This window comes from Sinocyclocheilus rhinocerous, unplaced genomic scaffold (assembly GCF_001515625.1).
Source record: "Sinocyclocheilus rhinocerous isolate Xijiao unplaced genomic scaffold, SAMN03320098_v1.1 scaffold1121, whole genome shotgun sequence".
Taxonomy (NCBI): domain Eukaryota; kingdom Metazoa; phylum Chordata; class Actinopteri; order Cypriniformes; family Cyprinidae; genus Sinocyclocheilus; species Sinocyclocheilus rhinocerous.
This window is the reverse complement of record NW_015670367.1, coordinates 160594-176749: the sequence shown is the minus strand read 5'-3', so window position 1 is coordinate 176749 and position 16156 is coordinate 160594. Positions and strand designations below refer to the sequence as shown.

At 38.3% G+C, this 16156-nt stretch overlaps 1 pseudogene; it reads left to right on the top strand.

Annotated features, from left to right (window-relative positions):
- The window catches only part of LOC107734123 (guanine nucleotide-binding protein G(I)/G(S)/G(T) subunit beta-2-like), an 18126-nt pseudogene extending 2093 nt beyond the window's left edge, over positions 1-16033 (top strand).
- The last annotated feature ends 123 nt before the right edge of the window (positions 16034-16156 follow it).

The window sequence follows — 16156 nt, the reverse complement described above, 5'->3', positions numbered from 1 at the left end:
AAGATTTTTTATGTCCCTTTTCATTTAATCTATTCGTAAACATTGACACGTGCAAACAAATAGCGTTCAGTGCGCCGGCGTCCAGGTGCGGGTTAACAGGTTAACATTACTTATCTCTTATTATGCTATTGACACTTGCTTTTTTGCTTGTCATATGTAATAATTAATCAGAATGGCTACTTTGTTCATTTCAAATATTATTGGTAGATATTTTTTATTAGTACCAATTTGAATACACCATAGTAGGGGTTGCACAGACTAGATGACTAGTCGATTAGGTGACTTTAATGCTCTGCCATGACGCTTTAAGCTTGACGTCAACTAGTCGCTAGATAATAAATCATTGAAGTCCACATTTACGCTCTGTTTCCAAACAGTTAAAATGCAAATAAATGCATACTTCAAAAGCGCTCCACAAAACGTGTGATTATACCAACTGGATGCTCGAAATTGAACAGGAGAATGCATGTTTTAAACAGCTTATTGTACAAGTTAATCGCCGTTCTAATCTAATGCGCTGCTTCATAGTAACCAAAGACTATAGAATTCCCAAGACAACAAGTTAATCGCCGTTCTAATCTAATGCGCTGCTTCATAGTAACCAAAGACTATAGAATACCCAAGACATGTCACTCATATAGCTTTGAATGGGGAAACATGCAATGCTCAATATGGCCGCTCTATCGAATGAAGCCCCGCCTTCTGAGTAAAAGAGCCAATCACTAATCAGTAAAGTCAGCGTGTCACTGCAGTTGCCATTATAAGTCCCGGTTGCTATAGAAACAGTCAGCGTTCTGAGACGTGCGCTCAGGACTGCACATGCGCACTGGCTGGTATAGCCTGAAAAATAAGCTTTTTTCAATGCTATTTGAGGAAAAGAAACAACATTTATGAGACAGTTGTTGTCAGATTTCATTGGTGATTTCAAATATGAAATTTAATCTTAAGCTTGGCAAACAGTTTTGGAGAGTTTGATGTTTCCCCATTCAAAGAGCTGCCAGTTAGAATTAATTCACACACGCAATTGCTCTCTCACTAATGCATTCATATAAATGGAATCTTTACTGTGCTACTTTATCTGTATCTGATTTAGAACATGCAGAAATCTGTAAGAAATATAACGCCCCAAAAACAAAAGAACTGATAAAAATGAGCTGTTATAGGAGCAATAGGCATGTGGGCAGCGCTGTGTCATATGCCATAGCTGTGCACAACGTGTTCGAGTCTCAGCTCAAGGTTCAGGCTTATTTGTTCATACTTGTTACATCATCAGTGTCTAGTCGACGTTGCACCGACTTTCATCACATTAATGTCAACTTTAAAAAATCTGAAGTCGTTCAACCCCTACACCATAATGTCCAATAAATGGGTACTAGTGTTTGATTAAGGATGGGATACACTACACGATTTCCCCCCCGATTTTTCCAATTTACAGTCCAAACAAGTTGACGCTAATTGACGTAAGACAGAGCCAGTCTGCAGATTTGAGTTGACAGGTTTCATTGAAAAATCGCATAGTGTATGATAATCCGTGTATCAAGAATTCTGCTTAATTTTTCGTTTTTCGTTCAGGTGTGGAAAAATGAATAAACAGCTTGAATATTCGATTTCGATCAAACCGTGCTGTCATCACTTCTTCCACAGTTCCGTGCAGAAGAATAATAGTCCTCCGGTGCTGCAGGATTCTTAACGCGTTTATTGCAACTACATTTCATCTTTTTCTCATCAAACAACTAGACTAACGAATAGCTCAACACAATCCGTACCGAGGCAGAGCCTAGACAGGGCTTTCTTCTGTGTAGATATGCTTTGCATCATCAGCTGGGCATGGCAGGGTATGATAGGACGGCTGTCATAGCCTACCCTGGTCGCCCAGTGAGTTTGTTTGTTTAATTAATTATTTACTTTTAAATTAAATATTTTAAACACTAATATAAAAAGGAAAGAATAATGCATTGAATATATGATAGGCCTATAATGTTCACGCAAGAACAACCGGAGAACAGAGATATTAAAATACATACTCTTCTGAGTTTTATAATGTAGTCTTTTGTTTTATTAAAAATTGATTAAAATTGATCTCATACAAATATGCGCTTGTGCGCGGTGCGAGTTACTGCACACTAGCACAGGACTGCAATGCAATATTTTCTATAACTTGCCATTTCGGTTTGTTTCTCACCAAACCCTACAGCATACATTCAGAACGCTTGGTATATACGCCACGAGTTGCATATGATTATTTTATGACAGATTTGTAAAAAAAAAACAGGGTTTAATTTGGATTTGTCTGTGCATGTTTTTTTTACTCTCATAGATTTTGATACCATTGCCATGCATTATACGACTGATAGACTGCAACGGTTGGAGTTAAAAATCATCATTTGTGTTCTACTGAAGAAACAAAGTCACCTACATCTTGGATGCCCTTGGGATAAGCAGATAAACATCAAATTTTCATTTTTGGGTGAACTATCCCTTTAACTGAGTAGTTTCCCTAGTTCACACAGTTTCAATAAATTGCTATGGGTTAAATGAACTCAGTAAACTAAATAAGCAGACAAACGCGATTACAGTCAAGCGCAGACCAGTATTGAAGTGTACAGAAAATATGCAGCAGTCATAACTTTGTTTTTGCTGAGTTTATTAAATTTATATTAAGTATTAATTAATGTTAATGGGAAATAATACTCTTGTCATTTATAGTCGTATGGTGTGTATATATATATACACACACACACATTCAAAATAACTACAAAATGTCATGCCTTTCATCAACATCAGAATGCGCTGCTTTAGCGCGTCTCGGTCTCCTTGAACATCTCTCCGGCGCACACACCACAAACATGAACCAATTAATACTTGATGCTCCTGCTTTTAAAAGTCTACATTTAGATTACTTGACTGACGTTAAATGCATTATATAAGTCACTGGAATAAATTACAGCATGTATCGTGATAAAAAAAACGTGACTTTACAGTATGGAAAATATGGTAGGCTATAGCAAATTATTTTGCGGACCCCCTGGCACTTTGAGAACCGCTGGTCTACACCGAAGAAAGCCCTGTAGGCTCTGCCCTGGTACAGATTGTGTCGAGCTATTCGTTAGTCTGGTTGTTTGGTGAGAAAAAGATGTAATGTAGTTGCAATAAACGCGTTAAAGATCCGTACAACTGCAGCAGCGGAGGAATATTATTCTGCTGTGCGGAACTGCGGAAGAACTGATGACGGCACGGTTTGATCTTCGGCTGACCAATCAGCAGAAAGGGGTGTTTAATTCCCGCCCACGTGTAGAAATCAAATATTCAAGCTGTTTATTCATATTTCCAACCCTGAACGAAAAAAAAAACCAAAGAATTAAGCGGAATTCTTGTTTTTCGTTTTTTGGAAAAAAATGAAAAAACGAAAAAGGAGCCGTTTTCTCAATTTTCTACATTCAATATTAAACAAAAAAAAAACGAATGAACGAATGATACACGGATTTATGATGGTCACAGACTCAGCTTCAGACTAGGAGGATATCAAACATGTTTGATATTTTGAGCCGATTTAGAACACATTGTTTTCATTTGTCATACGTCTCTTAACAACAAGACGTACATTTTTGTGTGAGTTTGTTGTGATCGGAATGACTTTAAAGTCTGGTAGTGTGTGATCCTCAGTCGTGTAGTGTATGATGGACAGTGTTTCTTCTGTGACTGTTTACAAAGTTGGTAAGTGTATGATGCCTAGTGTTTTAATATCTCTTCAGATTTAAAAAGTCATGTAGTGTATTCCAGCCTTTAGTTAACACCAGGAAAACTGGAATAGAAACTGGAGAAGTAACTAAAGAATAAGTAAGCTACTTGTTATTAATGAAGTTACTAGCAAAATTGGAATAGCAAATACTGGAATACATGCATACGAATAGTTGATATTTGAACCCCAGATCCCAATATAAGATACTAGTCAGTACTTGATTACATACTAATGATAAAAAATAAGCATCAAATATAGATACTAGTTAGGTTTAATTAAGGAATACTTGTTAAAACGGCTTGCCATATGCAAATGTCAGTAGTGTAGGTGTTTGTGCGATTAAATGAACAATTGGATGAAAAGCCGTGAACTGGCTATTGCTTTAATGAACTAGCAAAACGTAAAACCCTTAAAGGGGAAACCTCCCCCACCACAGGCAACTAAACATCCTTAAAGGGGAAACATAACAAGCACTGTATGTGAATTCTGTCACATCTTTAAGTGTATGCCGCCACAGTAGAAAGATAAAAGAGGACTAACCGAGGTTAACCGTTCACATGTCTGTTATTCTGGGCGTAGGACGATCTAACTCAAATACAAACGTAACCCATGTGACCAAGCAAACGCACATTTTGCAGCTGTCTCCCTGGTTTAAAAGGATGCGTAGTTTAAATAGGTTGTGGTTTCAGTGAAAACAGCGGTTGGTGTCAGTAAACGATAGATGTGCCGCTTACTTTTCTCCCTTTCCTCGCAGTATGCAGAGAGTGCATATGTCACTCTGCATTCAGCTGTAGGGGTGGGGCAAAGTCTGACATTTCTTTATAGTTCATGCTAACAGAACTCCATAGACACAAATGCAACGAACATATTATTAGTATTGGGCGCTTTTGTATCAGTAATGGAACGCTGATTTAACCAAAATGGTTCTGTACAGCCCAGTGGCGAGGCTACATAAGGGCCAGGGTGGCACTGGCCCACCCAGATTGACTGCTGGCCCGACCAATCAAATGAGGAAAGAAGAAAAATCCTGCATACATTACATACTCCTCTTTTTACCGGACATTCCCTCTTTTTGGACCTAAAAAAATGTGTCCGGCATTTTTAAATCGATTTCTAAATCGCCCAAAATGTCCGGGATTCGGCTTTTGTTTTCTACAGTCGCCAATCATTGTTTGCGTTTTTGTATTAGAGCCCTGCGAGGGACTGTTTTCTTATGCTGCATTCACGCCATATCGTAATTACCGTAATTTCGAGATGACAACACATGACGTTCTACTCGGAGCTGTTCACGTCCTCGGACTCGGAATTATGCTTTTCTATGGCAACACTATCAACGCCTAAACAGAGCCTGCGGTGGTCAGTTGGTACAGCGGTCACATGGTACAAGTCGTAGCTCTCAGAAAACTCCCAGTTCACAAGTTGTAATTACGAGTTCTACGAGGACGTGAACGCTTTTTACAAGTTGGAATCTCGTAATTATGGGAATTCCGATATGGCATTAACGCACCTTTAATCCCGCTCCCACTAAATTTCTGACCATTACCGCCCGCTCCTGCAGCGTGTATGTTCCGCTCCCAAGATTTTTGTGTCCAGTTCCGCCCGCTCCCGCAAACATTCTAACATTGCATAGAATTTTCACGCATTAGGGAGCCGCTATTGATATGCAGAGTATATAATCTCTTTTGAATGAGCGCTCACTGTTCACTTTCACGATCACGCGTGCTCTGTGTAAAGGAAGCACATCTTATGAGATATTTATGGGATGTTTTTCAATGAGCTCAGGATCTGTTGGAGCAGCAAATCCTCCAGTATGATCTTGTTAGTCATATCTCCTCTCAACCCGTGATCAGTGAAATCTGACTTCTGTAGCTCGTACGTGTTGGATGCAGGGTTGTCAAGTCCGCGTTTCTTCCATTGAACTGTGCAACTTTTTAACTGTTAGATGTTCAAAGCAGCATGTAATGTCACTCTAAAGGCTGGAATACACTACACAACCTTTACCCCGATTTACAGTCTGGAGAAGTTCAGGCAATAGTTGCTGAAAGTCAGAGCCAGTCTGCAGATTTGAATCGACAGATTTAATTGAAAATCGTGTAGTGTACACGTGTTGGATGCAGGGTTGTCAAGTCCGCGTTTCTTCCATTGAACTGTGCAACTTTTTAACTGTTAGATGTTCAAAGCAGCATGTAATGTCACTCTAAAGGCTGGAATACACTAAACAACCTTTACCCCGATTTACAGTCTGGAGAAGTTCAGGCAATAGTTGCTGAAAGTCAGAGCCAGTCTGCAGATTTGAGTCGACAGATTTAATTGAAAATCGTGTAGTGTACGATGGTTAGACTCCCGATTTTTTAGCTTCAGACTTTGATTCCATCCAGTCGGAGGATATCAAACATGTTTGATATTTTCAGCTGATTTTGAACCACATATTGATGTTGGCACTATGAGTGGTTATGAACAAATGAATGAAACACATTTGTCCGTGTTTCACTAAAGGCTGGAATACACTACACAACCTTTACCCCGATTTACAGTCTGGAGAAGTTCAGGCAATAGTTGCTGAAAGTCAGAGCCAGTCTGCAGATTTGAGTCGACAGATTTAATTGAAAATCGTGTAGTGTACGATGGTTAGACTCCCGATTTTTTAGCTTCAGACTTTGATTCCATCCAGTCGGAGGATATCAAACATGTTTGATATTTTCAGCCGATTTTGAACCACATATTGATGTTGGCACTATGAGTGGTTATGAACGAATGAATGAAACGCATTTGTCCGTGTTTCACTCTGTCTCGAATCGCGCTTGAGAAACAGTGTCTTTTCCGCGGCTCGGTACGCTTTCAACTCGTTTTTTTAGTCTCGAGCAAGACTGTACGACATTCACATTACATAATTTGACTGATTTTTACATAGAAAGGCCGACAGCGCACCACATTAAAAGAAATGATCATTCATGTTTTCATAACCGCTGGCCAAATTCAAAAATGAAACTCAAATTAAATAATCTTTGAGAGCAAGGGGGGCCCCCTGGTGTTTCGGGGGCCCTACGCAGCTTGCGTATTTTGCGTATAGGGAGGATCGGCTCTGACTGGTAGTGTGTGATCCTCAGTCGTGTAGTGTATGATGCCCAGTTTTCTGACCAGATTTTTAAACACTAGGCATCATACACTCACCGACTTTTTAAATAGTCACAGAGGAAAAACTGGCCATCATATATTAAAGTCTGGTAGTGTATGATCCTCAGTCATTCCGGTCACAAAAATCATACGAAATTTGCATCCCTATTTTAATCTCATGTAGGCTATTGTAAAATTATTTTTGAAAAAGGCACTGAGGTCCACACTATGTTAACAAGGTCCACTCAGTTTTAAATTTCTGGCTTCGCCACTGGTACAGCCGTCATTCTGCGGCAACGTGATGATGGAAGCCGGATGCAACATGCTGTTTCCACATATCATCTGTCTGTTTTGGAGCTTCTGTCTGTAAAATAGTTGTAGAAAACATTTTACCTGTTTTATGGCGACGGAGAATACATTTGCCTACTCCGAGGTGGTGGCCTTGTTATTGCTCTCAATTTGGTGCTTATCAGCTGACAGCCCCCTCCAGTCATATTTAATGTATGAAGTCGTATTATTTTACATAGTGCTGACAATAATATAACCCCACTGCAAAGAAGATAAAAAAAAAAACAGTAGGTTAATAAATAGATAATGCTTAATCCTTAGGCTATTTGTAACATACATATATATATAGCTGATTTCAAACACTATACATCAGTCCAGATGGTGCACTAGTATGGACCAGAGGATAACTAACCCTTCTCTCCTTAACCAGCTGCTGCTTTCCCAACATGCTTAAAGACCTTAAAAGGTTCAGAAGGCGTTTGAGTCATCTAGATTAGCCAAGATTCCTCCGATCTAAGCCATTTATCTGAGCGAAAGGTTTAGTGGGTAAAATGGAATTATACATCATTGCTGCTTCTTTCTCTATGATGGGTTGTGATGTAAGTTTTCAAGTGGGTGTGTGTAGCTTTTATGCTGTTTGTGTGGAGTTTCCTCACAGATTGATTCTTATACATTGCTTAATTTCTTTCTTCCTGCTGTGGTGTTATGTTTGCGTGTGTGTGTTGAGGGAATTAAGGTTCTCTAATAAGTATGTGTGGTAAGGGGGTAATAACAATAATTTTTGCATCCGTGTCTCACAGCTCCCATCAGCATTGATACAGTAGCCATACTGAGATCTGTGGGTTATAACTGGATACATGCAAAGTAGAACTGTTCACAAGGTTCAAAAGACTATGGGATTGGTTGATGATTTGTGACACATTTGACTGTGTAAAAAACACATGCAAAAATCCTGTGTGTTTTTGCATGCCAATTTAAATGTGTAACCTCATGTATGGTTTCAGGTCAGGCAACCTATTCTTTCTCTAATTTAAATTCAATTCAAATAACTATATTGGCATGGCCTAAAGTACATTTTGTATTGCCAAAGCAAACAACATAAAATGTAATTTAGAACAAATTAATGATTGAAATATCAAATCTCTCTATCTGATACACACACTTTTATTTACGGTCTTGTTTCTGTTTAGAATGGCTCCCAGAATATTAATCCTATTAAATCATAGGTTGTTAGCCAGATTATACCAGATTAAAGATTATGCCGTAATGTTAATATAAACCCGCAGGACATCTGCACTATGAAATTACCAGTACTAAACACATCTTTTATACATATTACAATAAAACATCTTACCAATAGACTTATTAAAATCAAGATTAATAAAAAAAAAAATTACTTTCAAATTGCAATGTAACATTTGTATTATTCTGCTTGTCAATCCTACAAACTGTCTGTGATTCGTAACTGGGTTCAACTAGAACACTGTGGCCTCTGATGTTAATCACATGTCTTGTTTTATTCTACAGGTGTCTGCAGGGGTGAGAGAGTTCAGAGGGTAAAGGTTAAAGGTCATTTCAAGATGAGTGAGCTCGAGCAGCTTCGTCAGGAGGCTGAGCAATTGCGCAATCAGATCAGAGTGAGTCCTTCTGATACTGCTAAAAATAAACTGCATTGGGGTCCTGATCACCATGTTAGGGTTTATGTTGCCATAATGACAGTTGGCTTTACATTATCCCTTATATATAATAATGAACAAAATGAGTGTTTATCATGTCACTGCTAAATACACTTATATGAAGTCTAATTTAGGGCTTAAAATCTGCACTGATTATCATTTTCTGAGTGCATATTCAGAGAAAACAGTGTGTTTGCTTTTTTTTTTTAAATGCCATGCCAGCTTCCATTGCTATTTTCATGGCAAAACTTAAATTATAAATTCTAAAATAGAAACTAAATAAGACGTTGAAGAGCCATTTTTCCTAAAAATTCTAAAACAAGCTTTGACTTGAACATTTGCAAGGGTATCAACAGAAAAAACTAACTCAGAGCACTAGGTATTTCAATACAATAAAATATATTTGAGAAAATCGAATCAATTTCAAGACTCCGTGTTGGTGTAGTTACTGTGTTTGGCTTTTAGAGCAGTATGGATGCCATAAGCAATTTCTAGTGATGCTGTAGTGGCTTTCCTGAGACTCCACTCAAAATTAAGTGTGCACTGAGATCCTGATCATTTTAAAAACTGGCCATACCTCCACGTACAAATGGTGACAGTAGAATGATTCACTAACATTGTCTTCTGTCCCTCAGGATGCCAGGAAAGCATGTGGAGACTCCACACTCACTCAGGTGAGATGTAATTACATGTAGGAGCCGGATGATGTGATCTCCAGAGGTCTGTGGGTTTTCATTTATGTGGCATTTGTGCGTGTGTGGTAGATAACAGCAGGCCTGGATCCGGTGGGGAGGATACAGATGAGGACGAGGCGCACACTGCGTGGGCATTTGGCTAAAATCTACGCCATGCACTGGGGCTCAGACTCCAGGTATCTCTATCCGCAACCTTCTAACAATTCACCGCTTACACCTGGCATCAAAGAGAACAAAAAAAAAAAGTTAAAAGTAGCAGATGAGCATGACTCAGTGGTTTGTGCCTTGGCTTTGGTTTTTGCACCTGTTGACGGCACAGAAGACAATGAACAACATGACACATTGACCCACATGTTAACTAATCTTTTTTGGCCAATCATCTACAGCTGCAGTACTGTCACAATGGAAATGAATTTCTTTAAAGATGTATGATTTTTGTGAGCTGTTCTATACTCCAAGGACATACTGCACTAGAGCCATTTGTACAGTTATACTGTAGTAACTATAAAGTCGAAAGAATACTTCCCTTGTCCGCATTACGCTCTAGTTTACAGACTGTCTGCATGACGTCATTTCCGTCATAACATTCCACTGATGTCCATTAACAGCCCATATTTTTAACTGTGTGTGATTTTGAAGGCTGCACCCTCCAGAGGTCGCATTTGTCACCCTCATTTCTTTAAAGATGTCTCATTTCAGAAAAGTACCCATTATAAAATTTGAGTTATTTATTTTTTAGGTGTAACTTATTGTAATGTCTTTCTTACTTTGGAATGCAATGGTTAGTTTTCTGAAATGAGGCATCTTCAATTATGCAGCCAAAAAAAATTTGACTATCAGAGGTCTGTTCTATAAACTCTGACAAATTATCATCATTATCAGTATTTAATTAATAATAATACTTTATTAATTTTACCACAGAATGAAATATAGGATGCGTTTCAATCAGCTCCCTAGTTCAGTAGTCAGGGAGTCAGCCATTTTAAGGGCTGTCTCATCGCGAAATCCTTCCAGTGCACTGGAACGTTCGCTCCCTGAAAAATCCCACAATTCACCGCAAAAAGTAGGGAGCATCCATGCTCACTATGCTTCCTTACCGGAAACTATGCATGTCACATTTCTGAAGCGCGAAACAAACCACACCAGCCAACTCAAATATGACACGCAATAGAAGATTTGAAAAGACACATTTTTTTGTTTTGTTTCCAGCATAAACGGGTAGAGAACACATACCTGTAGTGAGTAGTGAGTCTCGAAATGTCCCTTTCACATAGCAACTTACAGTAGCGTCTCAAATACTGTCTGTTTGAACGTGCAACGGGTGTCAAGCTCGAATTTCTTACCAGTAACCATAGCAACAGTGACCAAAGTAATATCAAAGATGGCGACGTCCATAAAAGAGTGAAAAAAAAGTGGCATAATGTGTAGCCAAATATGGTGTGCCATACTCTGAATTTGTGCTCTGCATTTAACCCATCCAAGTGCACACACACACAGAGCAGTGAGTTGTCACGTGACATGGGTGTTTTGAATCACACTTCAGAGCAGCGTTTCGAAACATCTACGTTTCAGGATCTCAACACTGCGTCGAAATGTCAGTTTCGCGTCAGCCATCCCTATATACCAATTTACGAGTTAGGGAGCTGATTGAGACACACCCATAGTGTTTTAATACAATATTAACTAAGCGCTGCATATTTATGCACCAAGAGCTTGTAACACTTCAAAGAGAAAGGAAAAATTGAAATCGCATCATATGACCCCTTTAAAGGTGCCTGTGTGTAAAATAAAAAAAACACCAGCCAAATGTGTGCCCTAAGCCAAAAAAAACCCTCTTAATTTCGTGCACCCTTTCTAGTTGCCTAAGGCTGCGTACTCTCCATATAGGAAACAGCAGTACTGAGAATACATAAGCCTACAAGCAAATAACATAAGCTACTTGGTGATTCAGTTAATTTTTTCTCACCAACTAGCTGAATTGAGCTGGAATAAAGAAATAAAGTGAGTGCAGCTGAAAGCTGTAAGTTCAGTTTATGAATTCAAAGTAACTCTGTAAAATAAATAGTTGTGTAGCACAAACTTTCAGTTGCCACCAGCCACTTCACTCACTGTCTTGTTGTCACGATCGCTGCCGGAAGGAACACGGAGCCGTGGAATACACAAAATAGTCTTTATTATATCCAAGACACAGGTAAATCCAACTCAGGAACAAGGAGCGACACACGAACACAACTCAGTAGACCCGACCAAGAAACATGAGGCAGACTACATATTATATACTCGACTTGACCAGGGATAGACATGTGTGGGGAATAAACTAATAATCAAACTAAACGAGGACAGGAACATGACCAAATAAGGACAAACAGGAACAGAAACGGGCAAAACACGACACAGACAGTCCAGAATCCTGACACTTATATTCTCTTTTTATCTATAATAATATATGTCCGTTTCCTTATCTTATCCTCAGGCTTCTTGTTAGTGCCTCACAGGATGGAAAACTCATTGTCTGGGACAGCTACACTACAAACAAGGTCTGTAGCTCCATCATATTATTACACATAAAGCACATGATGGTGCAGCCAAGTACTGTAGTTTTTTGAGTTAGTAACCAAAGCTTTTCATGAACTGTCTATCACCATCAAGTAAACCAATGCCAAGTTGATTGTCCCTGTAGTAAGTGTATTGTAAAGTCACATTATATTCATCAGGTGAACTAAATGATTATTTAGGAAGACAGTTCACCGCTAACACTGGCAAAAGGTCAGTTAAATATTTTCTCGTAGGTTATATTTCAACAGCCTGTTTTAATCTTTGCGTGTATGTTCAATATGATAAACTTCAGATTCATGCCATCCCGTTACGGTCATCATGGGTGATGACATGTGCGTATGCGCCATCTGGAAACTTTGTGGCCTGTGGTGGACTAGACAACATTTGCTCCATATACAGCTTAAAGAGCTGTTTGACCTGCGTGCGGATCAGGAGCTGTGTTTATACTCTCATGATAATATCATCTGTGGCATCACCTCTGTGGCCTTCTCCCGCTCTGGCCGTCTGCTGCTCGCCGGCTATGATGACTTTAACTGCAACATCTGGGACGCCATGAAGGGAGACCGAGCAGGTGAGCATACTGGCGTTAATATTTTGTGGCAGTACAGTAACCGTTTGCAAAATGTTTCATTTGTAACTTGTGAGGTCTCTGAACAATAGTGACGTAGGATCTACGGGGTTTAGGGGAACAGAAGATTGAACAATCCGGCACTGGTATTTACACAAATGTAAAATACAGAAATTAGCTCTAAATTCTTGGATCAGACTGTAACAAATTATGCCGATCTTGTAAAAAAAAAAAAACCGAGCTGCCTACAGTACAAGATAGTTTTGTTGCATTGCTACACTTGCTTGTAGTGTAGATTACTTCAATTAAAGTAGATTATATTATATTTACAAAATAAAAGTACATTACTCAAATGCACATTATTAATAAAAACTATTTTTAATATGCCTTTTAAATGGAAATATTCATACTATTATATATTCATATTATAATACTGTTATTTTATATTATTTTGCTTCATTTTTACACTTCCTTTCAGAAGGTTAGAATCAGTACAATTTTATTTTTAAATAATTTATTACTTTTATTTAGACAATTATAATGTTACAAGAATGTTATAATAATAATGTTACAGTCGATTTATATTTCAAATAAATTATTTTCAAATAAACATCTATTCATCAAAGAATCCTGAAAAACATCTCACAAAATATTTTTCCACAAAAACATTTAAGTGCCCCTGTTATGCCATTTTGAATATTGCCTTTCATGCAGTGTGTAATGTAGCTGTATGTGAATGCAAACGATCTGCAAAGTTGTAAAGCCGAAAGTGCACGATAAATAAAGTTATTGTCTCCCAAAAGAAACAATCAACTCTGAACAGCCTGAACGAGTCGTTAGTAACACATTTGCATAATGGCCGCCTATGTTCTACGTAGGCCGGCCACGAACAACGTGACCCGCCCTCAAACACGTCATTTTACTGACGACTGCTTCTCTAATGTGGGGTTAACAAAATGCTTGCTCTTGAAAGATGGCTCAGTACCCAGTCTATTTGGACCAGCTAGCTCTACTGAATCACAACAAGTAAGTATGATAATAATAGATGTTTATATTTTCTACAGAGCGTTCAAAATACAGAACTATGATAACGGATGTAATGTTTCCGAGACACACTGTACACGGTGGACCAATTACAACAGACTGGGCCATCTGACCAATCAGAGCAGAGAAGGCTCACGGGAAGGAGGGGTTTAGAGAGACTGAATCATTAGGTGCGTTCGACTTCATGCCGCGCCGTCGCCTAGAAACACACAGCGTCTCCTTGACATGGCTGCTTCAACACTAACTGCTGTTACTGAAACCATGCCTTCTTTCTTTGCGTGCACATTTGGGCCGCATTATGCAAATATTTCCACATAGTGAGGTAGATATGTGGGGGCGTGTTAGAACGAGCCGTTTTAGGGGGGCGTGGCAGAGTCTTAACTTTGATAAAGAATATCTCTTTGGTTTTGAGACTTTAGTCTTTGCAACTTCATGTCTTTTGCGCATCATATGACCCCTTTAAAGTGCACTTTTTCTTTTTGGAATGTTCAGTGTGAATGCACTACTCACACTATTTATACTACAAAACGTCATAGAATAGTGCATGATTTGGGACGCACCTTTAGAACTGATTCGAACGAATCGTTTGAGAATCGCTGGAAAATGAGGTGGTATTAAAAGCATATTTTGAGAAAATGAAAGCGTTGCTTGACCTTGCATGCATGTGAACCTATTGTAGGAGACTCCCAAAACAATATTAGGAGAATATTAAATGGCATAATAGGGGCACTTTAAGCAGCACAACTGTTTTCAACATTGATAGTAAGTGCTCAAATTTTAGCATCAAATCAGCATTAGAATGATTTCTGAAGAATCATGTGACACTGAAGACTTGAGTAATGATTCTGAAAATTTAGATTTGCTATCACAGGTATAAATTACATTTTAAAATGTATTAAAATAGAAAAGAATTTAGATTTTTTTTAATTGTAATATTTCACAATATAACTACTTAATGTCTTTTTGATCAAAGAAATGCATCCTTGTTGAGCATACGAGACTTCTTTCCAAACATTTAATAGATCTTACCAATCCCAAACTTTTGAACGGTAGCGTATACATGCTGCATGCATGAGGTGGGATATCCACTAAAATACAGGTTTTGAACTGGCCCAATATAAACTGTATGTATACACTTTAACCCGTCACACTCATTGTCTTTTACAGGAGTGCTGGCTGGCCATGACAATCGTGTGAGCTGTCTTGGGGTCACAGATGATGGCATGGCTGTAAGCACAGGTTCCTGGGACAGCTTCCTGAAGATCTGGAACTGACCACACACAGCTCACATATTGTACACATTATTCACTCATCATACACAATGTATGTACTTTACTGTACATATGATGTACACTTGCCTACACAGACACATGCCTGACAAAAACCTGTACATAATATATATAATTAGTTACACGTTTACACCAATCTCTTCAGTGCGACATCACTCTATACATATCACACTATAGTTAGGTTTGGACCACACGTTTGAAACAGAAATGTTTACACACACACACTTGCTTTTTTCCCCCTTACTAAAGGTTTGCTGGACCTACATGGTACACAAGTACATTTGGAGAAATGTGCATTGAGTTGTCTAATTTGAGCGTACAAATCTAAAACATTTTTTTGACATGCTTTATTTTGAGACTGAACCTTGAGCTCTAAGTGGTGGGTGTTGATCCATTTAAGAGCAATCATTTTTATTTTGACTTCCATTCTGTCATCTATACTCAAAAATAAGCCTAAAGTACTGATGTTTCCATGAGCATGTAGAGTTGAAAATATGGAAGACCTGAGACAGTTACCCACCAAGAATTGTCCTAGTTGATTCAGATCACACTTTATGTAGTCCATGTTTTTATAGATGCATATGCCGGCATATTCCAGTATACAAGTAAATATATGATGTTTTGACTTTCATTTTTGTTTAAATTTGACTTTTTTTTTTAAAGCTTTTATTCATGTTTTCCTGTGTGCCGCATCCTAAGGAGAATAAAGAAAACTGAAAATAAATCAATAAAAATCTGTGCCACTAAATATGTGACCACAGGTGGCTCACAAGGCTGTGTGAATACTTACTATGTGAAATTACTCCATTCATAAAAGTGCTTCTCAGCTGTTTTTTTAAGGACCCAGACTTCACATTGGACCAGCAAAATTATTAATCTGACAGTGTTGCAAAAGTATAAACAGCAACAGAAGTTTGATACCGAACACACTTGCATATGATAAATTTGGGCCAACATTTGGAAAGTTGGATTGGATGCAAAGCTTTTTGCGTCAACATCAGAATGTGTTTTTCACATTTTTTTTTCTCTAATATCTACTACAGCCCAGTCACTTCTTTATGGTTCCTGTCTCAGTCACCAGAAACAGTATGACATTTAATTGACTCATCTGAGCTTTTGTACTCTATTTGATAATTATCTAATATGTCATAAAAATATATGAGCACATGCTACCATGTGAATTTAAA